We start from the raw sequence: 16,636 nt of genomic DNA, 5'->3' as shown, positions 1-16,636 counted from the left end.
TGCTAATGTATTTGAAGAAGTATTTTTTGTTGTCTTTTACAGCAGCATCCAGATTGAGATCTAGCTCAGCTTTGGCCCTTCTAATTTTCTCCCTGCACAGCCTGCGTGTGGAGAAATTTTCTCCCTGCATGTGGAGAAATCTTTTTAGTTAATAAGAGAAGCAGCATTCTTTTTAAATCCATTTGAAAGAAATCAAAATATGAAATCTAGAATCAACCCCATTTTTTAGCTGGAAAGTCTATGGAAATTGTCAGAAATCTTTTTTCTAGTGGATTTTTAAAAAACACCACAGAGGTTCCTGGACCAGAAGGCAAAATCTTGTTAAAACCAGAAAGAAAATAAACAATCGAGAAAATGTAACTCCTTAAATCAGTATTTTTCATCAGATTTTGGCAGAGCTGGGGGCAATAAATGACAGACAGCAGAAAAACGTGGCACTGGACCTAACATATTGGAGATGATACATTTTTCCAGGCCCAAAAATGTTCTTTTCTTTTTTCTGTTGCATCTCCAGTTTATTCCTAAGATCTGTCCTGGGACAAAGTTGTGTTTCTGTTGATTTACATTGCCTCAGAGCACTCTGCTTGCCAATACTGTTGGCTGATGTTTCCTGCCATAAGCTGTAGCTCTAATGTGAGGATATGTCAGGAGATAGGAAAAGAAAATTGAGAAGTTAGAGAAAGAAAGGGCAGATTGATCAGAAACTTTGGCCTGAACTGTGTTTTTCTCCTCACACAGAGGCACAATCTGTATATGGAGAGATTCTCTTATGCATAAGTTTCATGACAACACAGAAGGACATTTAGTCCTTCTAAACCAAACAAAAAGCCTGTTTGGTTTAATTCTCTACTTTTCTGAATGTTTATCTTGAGGTTTTGGGTCTGCAAGAGCAAGAGTGAATTGCAATTGCAGCCATCTCAGCTGGAGATTGGATTTGTTATGTGTCAGGAGACATATGATTCCCCTCTAGTCAAACATACAGATGCAATAGCAGAGCCCGAACTTGCATAATCTTCTCTGTGGTGCCTCTCATTTGGCTAACCACCATTGAGCTGGCTCAGCAGGAAGGCTTCGCCTCTATAAATTCATCTTCAGTGGCCAGAGACAGCGTGAGTGCAATGATCCTTTATAACAGCTATTTTTTTGAGAGCTGTCTAGTTTGTCCTGTCAGAGGTCAAGGAGATACCTAGAGTATCTAAGATGTCTGTGGTGGAGGAGGGGCGTCCTGGGACTTTCTGTCCTAGGAACTCTCTTACAGTTCCTCCAGTGATACTGGAAGGGACTGAGGTATCTGGAGATGAAGAGATCAGCTGACAGAGCAGAAAATAAAAAATGTACTTTGAGTTTTCCAGTGCCTGATAAGGTAGGAGCTGTGATCAAGCTTTTCCCACAGCTGAGGCATTTGCAACATGTCCTGAGGGAGAGGTCTCTGATTTGTAATAAGAGGCAAGCCCATGTTGCAGGCTTTCTTGTGCTGGAAACCAAGACAGCCCCACCGCAGGGCACGGCTGAGCCCTGCAGCCACGATGGCCGTGCCTTGGGGAAAGCCTGTGTCAGAAAGGGCAAAATGCAGAAAGGGCAAAAGGGGTGAGGGGAAAAGTGTGAGAAACAGCCCTGCGAGCACCAAGGGGAGAGGGGGAGGAGGGGGAGGAGGTACCCCAGGCGCCCCAGCAGGGATCCCCTGCAGCCCCTGGAGAGACCATGGTGGAGCAGAAGAAACGGGTGAGAAGAAAGGAGCAGCAGAGAGAAGCTGCCGTCTACTGACCAGAACCCCTTTCCTGCACTGGAGGGACTGAGTGTAACCTGTGGCGATAATAAGGTGGGAAGGAGAAGTGTTTGGAGTGAAGCTCACCCAGGAGCTTTTCACCTTATTTCGCCCCCTGTCCTGTTGAGGCCGGGAAGTGAGAGAGTGGCTGGATGAGCTTCTGGCAGCCAACCAAGGTTCACACACCACAAGATAAAACTTATCACTCTGACTTGATCTGGGATGAATCCAGTTACTATGCTCCGCAGAGGGGCGTATAACCTTTCCAGTCAAGACCTAGAAGCAGATTCTGTAATAGTTGTTATTATTATTATTATTACATATTTCTGTAATAGAAATCATTGAGAAATTTATGTTACACTAGTTCATATAGAAATTTGCATTGCATTTTAACAGGCTGCACAGGAAAACAGCATAGCTACGTGTTTTTGTTTTAAAATTAAAAAAAAAAAAGTAAACCAGAACAAAGTTCATCTCTTCCCAAAACCAAACCACAATAGATACATATACCTAAGCACATGCACACATAAACTGAAATAAAAAGAAAAGATTTTAAACAACACCAAAATATTGCAGAAATATAAGCAACGAAGTACAGATTCAATATATCCTGTGTTTTTCTTCAAGGAACATCACATGAAGGTAATATGCTCTTGGGACAACCTAGTGCCATCACAAGAGTGATCATATTTGATTGTCTAATCATATTATTACATATATAAATTAAATTAATACATATATTTTGTTTCAATAAAAGTGAAAGTTGAAGAATAGTTGCACTTCCTAACTTTAATTATCTCAAAGATTAACTTTTTAAAGTTTACAGAATGTTAAAGTTATCAAAATGTAAAATTTAAGGGGATTTTTTTTTTCTTTAAAGCAAAAGGTATGTCTTTAGCAAACTTTCTAGTTAGGGATGTAGATATTATTTTAGCATGCAGTGACACTAGTGGCAAGCATATTACCAGATATTTTCTGATAAATATGTCTTACTGGAGAATGTTCGTTCATCTCAGTTGAAATTATGGACAGGAAAATGCTTGCTTAAATGACTTTCGTAACTGGAATTGTGCTTGAAAATGTTAAAATATTGTATGTTGATTTTTTTCTAAGAATGTTCATTTGTTGTTTCAAATAACATCTAAAACCAAATTTACTTCATTTATTGTGAAGTTTGTGTATTGAAATAAATAAACAATTTTATAACCTTACAAATAAATACAAAAACATTTGCATTTCCATATTCCCTAAAATATGAGAAAAATAAGGTTGATTAAAAAAGCAGCTGAATATTAAATTGTCCTGAAAACAATGTTTCACAGTACTGATAGATAATCACATCAGGACCTTGAAACCTTACTTTTAGGATAATTTAACATAAGTAGACAATAATAATAGTAATAGTAATAATAGCAGTCTAATCACACTTGCACCACTGTAACTTTTGACATTTTAAACTTGCTGGTAGATAAATTTCCTCTACCCTCAATGTTATGAGAAATAGTGAATAATTGTTACCTTTCCACCTTTTATTGTATATTTTCCTCATACCCTCTCTCATCTCTTTGCCAAGCTAAGAATCTCAGTGTATTTTGATCTTCATTGTATGGAAGCTTCTCATGAAGCTCACTGTCCTTTTCTGGGCCTTTTCTCGTTTTATTGTGCCTTTTGAGAGAGAGTGAATTTGGGGGCTATAGAACTGCCAGTTCTTTCGGTTTTTATTTCGTATGTGGGTACACAATCTATTTATGCTACACCACAGTGAATATTTTAGGATTTGTTCTTTTCCTTTCTCATTAATTGCCAAGTTTCTACTAGTTTTTTCAATTGCATGGGGTGTTAGCCTGCTCTTTTTGGAGATGGCTACAAACAGTGATACCAACCAGTAATTTCAAACCCACATGCTCCATGCATTAAAATATAAGGTTAAAGTTGTTGTCAAGTTAAGAACAAAGGAATTTTGAAAAAGGTGTTTTGGTAGTAAAAATGAAGCTAGCTTTGTTGTAAAATAAATATAAACAAAATTATAATAAGGACGAATCCATGTGCACAGCACTTTTTGATGTGATTGCACAGTATTTTACAATGTGCTCAAAAACTTCCATACTGTACAAGAAAACTCTGACAATCCATGTTGCAGGGCACTTGCTAGAAATGTATGGAAGATTTTGAATGATAATGCTGAAAGATTTCTTTTCCATAATAATGCTCTGCATTATCAGTTTCTCAATAAGCACATGTAGTTTAATGAAATAGTAGCCATATTATTTCTTATATTTTGTCTGGTGGTGGAAGGCACTGCTGCAGATTTAAGGGTGTAAGAATTTTCATATCCTAGAAACAGAACATCTGGGTTTGTTTGGGTTTTTTTTAACAGTCACTGCCATTTGTATATAAACAAAGTCATTAGCAGCCTTACCTGTAAGCATTCAGAAATAAAATAAAATCACACTCATACCTATCAAAATGTAATACTTTGATCAGTTCCAAGAGGATTCTCTCTATTTCATTCTGCTGACAACCTGTCCCCTTTGTTTATACAGCCTCATGATTGGGACCCAATTTGTAAAGATAATGCTCTCATTATACACTATTATATTTTCAGGATATATGTACCTTCACACCTGTGCCCAGATGCCCAAAGATTCTGTTCAGATTCAGTTTTCTCTGTTAGACACAGCATTATATGGTACTGCTTTTTGAGGCTGTTATGTAATAGGTTGTAGTACTTTGTACTACTTGAATAGTTTTGGAGAATTGTGTTTTTATGATGAAAAAATAATCCTTTTTTTTTTTCCTTTGTACTTCTACTGCCTTCACATGATTGCTAGGATTATGTATATGGGAAGCAGTTTTGACTTGTATGAGTTTAATAAATTGAGATTTTAATGTATTAAAAATACAGATGAATGCAGAACTAAGTAGTCTAAGATTCCTTAGGTATGGACACGGCTTTAAAGTATCTGAAAGAGTCAGATAAAAATAGTGGTAAGAATAAAATAAAAAATATCTGCTTTTATGGTACAGATATACTAAGAGCCTGAAAGTGATACATACATTTTTGGATGCATAACTGGGGGATACGTGTCAGAATTACTGACTGTTGGTTCGCTTTGAGGCTGTTACAGCTGATCATAACCCCAGTCACATCTTCCTTCTCTGGTGTCTGTAAGGGAGAGTGTAAAAGAGTGCAGGTGGAACTGTTGCTTTTGGGTTTGTTATTGACTTTGAGGCTGTGTTTAAAATCTCCGTAGACCAGCACAGTCTTTGTGTGTGAAGTCTGTGCGATGTACAAGTTGAGCAGTAAGACAATGGTTTGAATACGTCATTTCCCCCATCTTCTTTTTAAATCTGTTATGGGAGAAGGTTTAAACAGATGTGAAAAGGAGTCTCTGTAAGTGGAAAGAGATTGTTGAAGGAATGTAGTAAATAGCAGCCAGAGGGAAGACACAGACAGCTTAGTAGCTCGTTTGCTTGCTTATTAACAGTGATACTGCCAACACAGGACTGAAAACCCCACCTGAACTGGTACACTGCCCACAGTCATGTAGCAGGCTCTTACCTCTGAACAGTTCCTGGAATATGTACTGTGTTTATCTTCCCAGGAGCCTCTAACACATGTAAGCTCCCTAGTGAAGCATATAATCTACAACTATACAAACCAAAGGAAAACACTGTGAGAAATCAAGAATAGCTTCCAATGTACCAAATGCCTGCTGAGTCAGGAAATCTATAGGGTAGCGATAATAATTCTAGGAAGTGGGCCACCAACTATGCTACAAAGAAGGGGGGGGGGGAGGGAACCCCAACAATAAAACCACAACAGTCTTTTCCAAACTAATGTGGAGAGATATCCTATCCTGACCTTTAATCACCAGTTAAGATAGTAAAGGGGCAGGTTGAAAGAGCTCATGTTTCCATGCTGTGTGAATGATGTTAGAGAGGGGAAGGCTCCTTCCTCCTAGAGCTTTTGCTCCCATGTTGAAGAGAGAAGCTTCTACTGGTATTGCTGGGTGGGTTTTTTTGGTTTGATTTTTTTGTTTTTTATACACCAATCCTTAGCTGTAGTGGGATTAGCTGTTTTGGGTAGGGGCTCTGGATTTCTTCAGTCCAATCCCAGACAGCTCATGTACACCCAAGCTCTGATCTTAAGCACTGCTGCTGTTACAATCAGACTGTGGGGTCTAGCTTCACAAGTAGTATCTGCAGGATCATCTTAGTCCTTTCTAATAATTGGCACAGGAGCTATCAGTTGCAGAAGAGCTATCAGTACCACAGGTGATCCTAGAGTAAAGCTGGAGCCCAGAAATGAAGGGTTAGAAAGAGTACTCCTCTCTACTTGTCTGCTTGCAGATTTTTGCCATTCAAGGTGATGCTGGAGCACAGGACTGCAGAGAAGAGACTTAACTTCTCCCTCCATTTTTTTTCCTGATGAACTTCCACAGCTAACAGTAAAAGGCAGATGGGAAAGCTTCATAATCCCTTGTCTGTCACCTAAATACTGTTTAAATTCCAAAATAGGGGCAAGCCATTCCCACCACCTGAACTCTGTCCCGAGGCTCTCCTGAGTCTTGGGTGAGGGCTTTACCAGTCTAAACAGATTAATTAGCCTGGACTTTATGTTCATTTTGAATATATGCCTTGGTATTGCATACCCCAGCGTAATTATATGTCTAGCATCTCAGTATTCACCATCTGTCTTTCAGGGCTATACAAGTTGGCATCGTCCCCATACAGGCACATACCTGAAGTTCACAGTCAGGCCCCAAGTAAATATGTGTTTAATGGATGCTGGGGAAAGTCACTGTAATGAGGATTCTCAAAGGTACTGCAACAGCACCGGATATTGTAGGAACTTCTGGATGTACAGTCCCTTTGCAGTTTCATTAGCATAATTGGAACTGGAACTTATTTTAGTGCTACTCAAATTTAGATTGATTATATAATTCGATGATAATAGTAATGCTTAGCACTTTAACAGTACTTTACATGGTCAGAGAGCTGTGCAAACATTAACTAAATAATCTTCACAGTGCCCCTGTGAGGTAGTAATTAGAGATGGAAAAGGCCCATTACTAGATCATAAAATTCCATTCTCTTGCCAGGGCAGCATACATTCGCCCAGCAGAGGACATAGCAGATATTAAACTACTGCTATGTTTGATCTTTGCTCCCCTTGTGACATTATTTCGATCTGGGACTTCCCTGAGACTGCAAAGGGCCTTTACAAAGTTTTTAAATAGTATTGTAACTGAAGTGCTCCTTTTTGATGAAGGTAAAATAGACTTTTACTGTCCTTCTCCTTGCGTACTTTTCAATGTCAGTGGAAAGCAGTGTATTTGATTCTCCTCAAAAGGAGTAAAGAAAAGGATGAAGCTGTTTAAAGATGGGTTAGCAATCTCTTGCTTAGAATAAAAAGAGATAGGAAAGACTCCTGCTTCTCCAGAATAAACTCCCCTAATACTACCTATCTGCCAACAGTTCAACACTGATGGTATAAAAGTGAGACATTTCATCAGTAACTATATAAAATCTCTTTCCATTACCAGATGCTTTGATACAAGCACCACTCAATGTTTATATCTTGTATTTCATCAGGTTTCCAAGGTTGCAAAGCTCTTCGGATGTTAAATACCACTCAAAATACAATAATCAATGTGATAACCTTCACCAATATCAGGCTTTGTCTTTTTAGTGTTGTTTTGACCGACTGTTCCCTTGACAGTTCCTATACTTTGACTATAATCGTGACAAAACATCTCTTCTAAATAATTGCTGAAATTGTAGCCATAAGATAACTTTCAGCATGTTCAAGGCCATTTTATTTTGTTTGCGTGAATATCCATGCACTATGTAACTCTTTTTATGAACATGGAAAGTGCAGGTCTCAGGAGCACGTATGCTCTACTTCTGACGCTTGTGGCATTAGCAATAGGTCTGTTCAGGGACTTGAGCCAGGGAAAATGGAAGGAGTTGCTGTTAGTCTGGGGCAGACCAGTTCCCTACCTGGCTCACCACATAGTTTCCACAAGAACCAGTAGCGCCTGAGGAGTAGCCTAGGGAATGTGAATCTGAGGCGAGGGAATGGAGGAGAAAGAGTAACATGTTGGGAGGGAGGAGAGAGGGGAGGCAAGCTTGCACCACTACATCTAATTTATTTTATGATAGTGATACATAGGGAACTTTAATACAAATAAAGGGGAAAATATGGACTAAACATAACTTGCCTATTTAACAGTCAACAGTGTTGATTCAAAAAGGATTTAAAAGTTTATTTTCTTCACTCTTGGTCAGAAGATGGACTTCATACAAGCTTTGGCAAGTTTTCTCAAATCAATGCTAATTTCTTAATGTTATGTTTTTAATATAAAGTTTAATATGAAAATATGTTTCAATATAAAAGTATAAAAAATACAAATATTATAGAAAATATAAATATTTTAATTAAAAATAGATGGCAACCTTTATCAATGAACATCTGGGCTCATGTCTGTCCATAGGGATTTCCTGAACTTTTTTGCTTTTTACTGCTATAAAAAGGTGGGTTTAAGTTTAAAGAAGATACACAGTACACACTAGATAAATTTCTCCTTGAGTTTGCTACTTTCAGAGTATTAGTTTTTGACCCATATTAGCAACTCAGAAACTCCAGGCAGCCAGCTGTAGAAGTTGGATAACTAAGGCTCTTGGTTGGTCGTTTTCCAGGAAGACCAGGCTGGAAAGTGAGACAAGTGGAAGCCAGAAAATTGGGGGCACTTATGTGACATACTGTTGTGCTGATAAGCGTGAAAGCCTTAAGTACTTCTTAGTTCCTTCAGCTTGTAATGTTCAAGTATTATTCATTATAGAATCAACAGAAATAATTATCTGTGAGTGCAATAGTGCTTTTGTAAACAAAAAGCTTTGTTTTTGTAAACAAAAAGCTTGTGGTTTTGTTATCAATCTGAAGCATTACTTCTTATCTACTTTGGTGTAACAGTGGAAACACCTGAACTATTAAGAATCACAGGAAAAAAATCATACTTGAGTCACACTTCTAGTTAGTTATAGTTACTATAGTATTAGCTTCTATGTTAGCATGAGGTTCTTTTTCCCAAACACATTTGAGACCAAGAGCTCATTTCTATCAGTCAAGTTTTATTGAATTAATAGTAACTGCAACTATCCTTTTCCAATGTTAACAGCTGTCTTGGTGCCCTAATTATTGCTAAACATCTTTGAATAGAAGCCAATCGCATCTGTGGCATGATTGTGGTTATTTTTCATTTTTAATATTAACTAATAATTTTAGAGAGTGTTGATTAAAAAAAAAGAAAACGTAGAAAACTTGGTTGGTGAACATGAACTGAGCAATTCTTATGAACATTTCAATGCTTGTATAAACATTTTAAGGATACTGAAAAAAAACCTGTTTACTTTAAAGTAGATCAGCGACAACAAAATATGCTTTTTATCTTTTTGAATACATCTAGCTTTGAGTCAGCTACAGATAAACACAATTTGAGGATGTGCTAGATTGAAAAGGCCATTTACATATTGTTTTTGTAAGAAAGAGTAGCCCTAATTTTAGGCAGCACTTTTTTCAATTACTAAACAAAATGTCTGGAAGCCTTGACTAAAGTTAGAACACCACTGTGAAAAGTGCTATTCAAATAGAACAAGATAGGTGGCATGGTTTAAAGAGCTTAAAATTTCAGTATTTGTAAATTTAAATACTTAAAATATACTAGCAAAATAAAAGGATCATTGACAAATTATGAAATATTTTAAATACATTTGAAGATCTTTTATTATCTGATTTTGATTATTTTAGAAATAACACTTTCAAACTCTTTTTGCAATCTTAATAAGAATCTCTAAAATAACAAAGCTGGAATTTGAATCATGTGACATTTATGTTTGCAAAGCAGATTCACCGCAACAGTGTGTGAGAGTTGGCAACTAAAAAAAGTAGCAAAATGAGGTGGTGTCTTAATTCATCAAGTATATCACTGATAAAGCTATGAGTATAGTTCAGGCCACCAATTTGTCACTCTGGTGCGATGCGCACTAGACTGTGTTGGCTAAGTTTAACATTTTAAGATGGAGCTTTACCAGTTTATACGCCTTCTTTTTTTCAGCATATCAGAGGAACATGAGGATAGAAACCTCCTTTTTAAACTGTTCTAGCAGATATAAGAAGTAGATAAAAGATGGTAAGGGCCATGCCAGTATTTTTATCTTGGAAAAGCAAATTGCTTTTGTTTTGTTTTGAGTTTTGAGCTAGCTAACTTGATAATAATAACGTGCAGGACAAACTTGGGCCTGCACTGGCAAGTGCGAAGTCATTCTGTGTGAATAAATTTATACATCAGTGATGCAAGAAATGAAAAACTTGAATAAGTTTTGATAGACTAGAATAAAATAATCATAGTTGGAATTGGACCTTGATACTGTAGCCAATAAGGGCTACCATGTTTTATAAAAGTATAAAATGAGTGATACCAAGGTCATATCTCATTGTTCTGAATTTAAATTATCCTATAAACTAGACTGGTCTTATTGAAAGCACTTTTTAAATAATTGGTTAAGTTTATTTGGATATTTTCAGTATCTATAATAAGTTTATCATTCTTGATGAATGAATTTAACTGAAGAGAAATTCTGTGCCTCCTGTTATCAAATTGTAGCTAATTTGAGGTATACCTGTGTAATCTGCAATAGGAGAAAGACTAAGGATCCTGGTTTCTAATTTGTGAAAAATTCAAATCCTGAAAGATTTTCCATTTATTTCCCTTCATAGTTTTGCTGACTTTCATACTTCATATTGTTCCATTTCTTTCATTTTCTAAACTGGTGACTGTATGGAAATGGATATGAATTTGAATGGATCTATGCAGGTATTTTAGGAAAGTGTCCCAACTACAAGCAACAACATTGCTACAAACAAGAAGATGTTTAGTTTCAAATGATCCATGGAATCTGCTCTAGTGGTCTATGTATATAAAGCCACAGGGATAAGAAAAAGATGAAATCTGAGCATACTGGATCTGATAAACTGACTATTGTAAATTTTTTTCACCTGTACTGGAGGATGTACACTGGGAGGCAAAATTTCTGGAGGTTTGCTTAGCTTTTCTTTGTTGGTCAATATTATTTACTATATTTTAATGAAAGGAAAAAATATATTTTTCCTTTAAAAATATATTTTAATGAGGAAAAAAACATTTGTCAAGATGCTGAGGGATATTTTCAGTACAGTTCCCTTCTAATGGAATAAAGGAGAATGAAGAGTGCTAAAAGTAAACCTCCAGAATAGGAAATCTTCTACACTGTGCTTGCAACTTTGTTTTCTTAAATGTTTTGTGAGTTTGTTTATAGAGTAACCATGCCCTTCAGTTGTGTAGGACTGTTCGAAGGAATATCTGTCCTGATTTTAGCAGCTGGATGGGCTCTGTAGCACACTTCACCTCTTGCATAGGTGAATATAAAACTAAAGATAATCTATTTCCATGCTGAGAAGTATGCCTTCTTACATTATATTGCATTAATATCCATTGCCATGGTTGTAAAAGTGTTGCTCTCAGAGGGCTGTATATTAACTGAATATCCTGTGAAGGATAAAGCTATTCTGATGTTTGAACTTTGATCGAGAAATCATGATAGCTATCCATGACACCAGAAATCTGACAATCAAAGCTGTTTCCTTCTCCCTTGAACACAAGTCTTTGACCCAAGGCCAGTATCTTAAACTTTCCTCCTCTCTGTACCACACAACCTTGTATTGCAGTGTTGATGAAAATCAAAACGAGCTTCAGTCCATTAGTGAGAAGGACTACTATATTTCTCTGACGGCACAAATGTCTATCATTCTTACAAGAAAAACTGGTTTTGATGAGGCTTTCACTTGAGAAAGTGCAATTTATTCTCTGTAGATTCAAGTCTCTCTTGTAGGAGTTAATTAATGGGGATCCAGCTCCAGCCTCATTAAAATTTCTCTTTGGTTTGGATTGCGATCAGTATTATAACAGTAAGTGAGGGCAAACGAAGAATAATTGAAGACATAGCGTCTTTACAGCACCTTTCTTGCAGCTAAGGAAAAGGTTTTACTGGTTAATCTGGACAACTGCACTGTCTGCTGTTTGATCGTTTGTGAGCTATCTGAAAGATGTCTTCCCTCCCAAAGAACAACTCTGGAAGTGACTTCCTTTTACAAGCTTTCTCTGCTAGCACAGAGTACAGGATTGAATCTCGTGTGGTATAGCTTGTGATATGGTTTAACAGATCAAAAAATAATGAGTCCATCATCAAAAAAGAAAAGAAAAAAAATTCTTTAACACCTTTAAATTTAATATCAGTTAGTTATTTGGAATGACAAGGGCGATGTTTCTTTCCATAACCTCTGGTTTCTAAACCTTTAATCCTTCTCATCTGAGTTCACATTAGAAAGTGCTGGTGTTAATTGAAACCTCACATTCCTCCAGTCTCCTGGGTTATGCCAAAAGCACGAGAGCTGGTAATGCTCCTGCATGGCAGATACACACAATAGCTGCAACTATGATTCTGTCACAGTGTGTAGGATGTGGTGCTGCAGGTAAAGTAGTTCAGTATAATATTTTCTTCACTGTGTCTGAAAAGTTACACTTGAAATCACATCTGATAAATGATTATATTTTAGAAAAGTAAACAATAAAAAAGCATGTAGAATAGGAAGTGACCTGAACTGAAATTGCATTGCAAAGATGTCAGCATGGTGTGGCGGCTCAGTGATAAGTTATTTCCTGCCAGTATTTATACATTTATCTTTTTTGCTTCTTAATAGAACTTCTAAAAGCTTTTTACTCTCTGACCTCCAGCTGTCAGTAGTGACCATGAACAGTATTTCATTGTATCATTTTTTTTTTTAATTATAGCAATAATTGTGCAAACATATGTACATTAAATGAGGGATTGGACATACTAAACAGCTTTTTTGAATTCCATTTTGGGCACCGCTTAAGATAAATTCCCAGAAAGCTCCACAGAGGTTTGAGCCTTTTCTGTGGCTTGCCAAAGGTATTTTCTGTTCACTCCTGACAACTAAATGCTTCAGCAAAATTCACTCTTGGTTCTGTGGGGGTGGAGAAAATGTTTTACAAGAGTTTATGCAAGGGTGATTGGAACTAGCAGCAAAGTCACTGCTCATATCACACATGCACAGATGTTTTAAGAAAAAAAATACCTTGAAGCATGCACATAATTTTTAGCAATTGATGTGGTGGCAACCACTGAAGACAAGATAAAATTCTAAAGTATCATTTTATATAACATTGCATTGACACATACTAAATTTGTGGTGGTGTGACTGTAAACAAGATTATTTCCAACACAGTACACAAACATGCCTTCATATATTTTCAGGCAGTCATCTGTTGCTTGTTAGATTATTATCATTTTTTTTACCCTAACGATCCCCCAGCCATTATCCTCTCTGAGTATCCTAAATTATAGGCAACAAATGAGCTGTGGGAAACATATCCTGTTCCCTAGGCCCCTGTTAGTGCATTTTCACAAATCTGACCCTAACCCATGGATTTGAAGGGCTGAATCATTGGCATAGAGTCCTGACTTTTCCCTTTTCAAGCTGGAAAGCACTTACAAAGAGTAGCCATCTGGCTTTGGCATAACAGATTGAGACATTCCCTGCTCAACAAAAAGATGGTTGCCAGGTCTGACTCAACTGTGCAATGTAATTAAAGGTCTCAGGAGTGAGCAAAAACTATATTATAAAATTTCAAAGCTGAGGATTGGCTCCTGTTTATTTACATTAGCAGTTTACTAAAACTCCTACCATAGGATTGTTTGTTTATGCTAATGCTGTAAGAGATGCATAATAAACTTGAATAAAATAAAGACACTATCACTGACCGAACTTCTAAGCCAGAAGAAAAATTACCATATAGTGAATATTTCTAAATCTTTTCTTGGGTCTTCAGGTCTTTGTCATATGCAAATTGTGGATTTAATGGGAAGGTTAATATGGGAAAATTGGTCCTTGACTTTTTTTGGCCAGAAGATTACTAATGATTTTACTTTCCAAAAATGCTACAATCAGCCAGCACAACGAAAGGTGACTTTTGAATCACTCTACTTGTAAGTCTTCAGTCTGAGGGATAGGATAATAAAAATATTTCCAAGTATTAAGAATAATTTACTTTTATTAATCTAATCTAAATTAAACTGAAGAAGGGTTGCAGATGGAACTTCCTCCTGCTATGCTTTTCCTTTTATTCAACATAAGAACAATTATCAAATGCCCTGATAATATAGGCAGTGATATTACTCTTCCTTTTGGCTCCTCTTTTTCCAGTGGAATGAAAAGGCATCCTGTACTTTAAATATGTGATAGCTGCCTGGAAATACAAAAATGATTGAGACTCAGAAGCTTTCCTTATTTTGTTTCCAGCTAAATTCCAACCTTTCAAGTCAACAAAGGTAATTAACCTAATACTGACTACTCTGTGTATTCTTATTGTGATCCTGATAGACCTAATTTACCCCTGACAGCACTAGAAGGATCCCCGTTTAGCTTGTTCTCCCATTTTCCTGATAACTCATTAGTGAGCCCTGGCTTTGCTTAATGCCTGCAACACAAAGAGTAAATTGGTTTGCATAAATCATTCACTACCTTCAAGGGACAAAATATTTTGGCACACTCTGAGTTTATGTTTCCTTGGTTTTCTGTTCAATGGATTTAGAGACCAATTTCACATTTTCCCCACAGGCAGACCCTGTGTCTAGTTTGGTATAGCAAACACTGAATTTATGTTAAAGTGAGGCCATATCACTAAGCAAAGTGTTTAAATATAGTCTGTCATGAAATAGAATTGCACCCGTGGGGTTCAGCAGTGATGGGAGCAGCCTGTTCACCGATGCACTGAATGTAACAAACAGTAATGATGGTAACATCTCTAAATGGGATATCTTGCATTTCCTTCTGTATGTTATCAGCTACTCAGAAAATCTCTGCATTTACTATTTCAACATACAACTGTTTCTAATTTATAAAGTTAAGTAAGTTTTAAATAGTACAGGCTGATGCCACCTGTTATGTCAGAGAATGTATATAAAGCCAAATTAAAATGATGGGGAATTCTTGAAAAATGTAATTAATCAAGTTAAAAAGAAATTTCAAAATGTCTCACCATCATTGAGCAGAACAGTTAGCTCAGGTTGAATCTGCAAACATATTTTGGTGCATGTTAAAATCTTTACATTAAGTACTTTTTTATGATAACATGAAAGGCCTTTCAAATTTGCTTTTGTTGTAAAATTTGGCTAAGTGAAGTTGAAACCAAAGTGAGTTTCTCTCCTTTCTTCTCTGATTTCCCCTACTTTTGCCTCATGCTTTTATTCTATTATTCCCCTTCCAAAATGATGGTGTCTCTTTTCCTCCCTGCACTGCTTAACTTGTTTTTGGCTTTGCTAGTCATTCTTCTGGTGTATTTGGGAGTAAGTTCTGCCTCTCTATAGTCTCTTATGCTTAACTTGTCCTTTTCTCACAACTTTTTTTTTTTAACTTAGATGTCTCTGACATGTAACTATGCTTGTCTTTTTTGTGTCTTCAGTGGTCACATTGCTCACATACTTAGATAAAATGCTTGCACAAAACTTATATGCTGTTACCTCTTACACTGTTTTAGTATGCTTATATTTGAATTCAGTGCCAGGTAATATTAATTACACCCTATTTATAATTTATAGGAGTCATGGGCCTCCAATTTGTCTATATCCCCCAAATTACTTTCTGACAAAAAAATGCATATGGGAGGACTTTGTGTGGTGATTAGGGATTTCCAGCTGTATGATAGTTCCTGTGCAGTTCATCTTGACATCTCTATGAGATTTTCGGTTGTCTCCGTAATGTGTGTGCAGACCTAATGTACTGCACATGTGGAGCATGTCTAGAAAGACTGGATTTATTATAGATGAGCTCCACAGAGTGTGCATACATCTTTCTGTCTGAAATCTAAGAAAAACATTACAGCATCTGTTGGTTGAATAGATTTTTTTCCTGGACTGTTGAGGTATTTTTTTTTAATCTGAATTAAAGTGTTCACATGACTTAAGTCATCTCCATATGCATGGGTGAAGATCATATCATATAGGGATACTATGAGATAGGTTGTTGCCTAGCGTAGTTTGGGTTGCTGAAGATTCTCATTCATATATGTGCAATCATTTTATTTAAATGGTGTCGAGACTTCATAAAAGCTCAAGAACCGAGCAAACAAACTTGAAAGAAGAGAGCCTAGAGAGATGTGATATAAAAGCTTGAGTATAAATGCCTCCTATGATCAAATATACTGAGGTTCACATGGCACTACAGTGACAGCACTACCATTGTAAATGAAAGTAGTAAAACAGTCATAGGATCTCTTGGGGAAAAGAAATAAAAATGGAGTATGCTTTCAGCAGGGAAACCCTTATTCAGGAACAGAGTCTAGAGAAATGCCACAGGCAAGTAAATTATATGTCCTCCTAAGAAATATCCCTGTCTGCTAGGGCTAGTGAATTCCTTCACTTTCAGCTTCACACTCTGAGTCAAATGCTGCAGATTTGGGGAACTGTGCAGCCTTTGTCTTGCTGATACAAACGTTAGTTGTGTTATTGGGTATTTTATCTCAAGGCTGAAGGGCGTGGAAGCACATTAGCAGCTAGTGCTCTGAAAGGCAAGTGGAGTTATTTCTATGAAAATATATAAAGGAAAAAAATCTAAGCAACACAAGGCCAATAAAAATAATGAATGAGCTATGCTGCCCCATTAGATGCCTTTTTTTGTTAGCTAAATAACAAGTTTATGCTTTACTGTTTCTGTTTGGTTTTGCTTCCTCTCAGCCCATCAAGAAATCT

Source organism: Ciconia boyciana, chromosome 1, assembly GCF_034638445.1.
Source record: "Ciconia boyciana chromosome 1, ASM3463844v1, whole genome shotgun sequence".
Taxonomy (NCBI): Eukaryota; Metazoa; Chordata; class Aves; order Ciconiiformes; family Ciconiidae; genus Ciconia; species Ciconia boyciana.
This window is presented reverse-complemented; position numbering follows the sequence as displayed.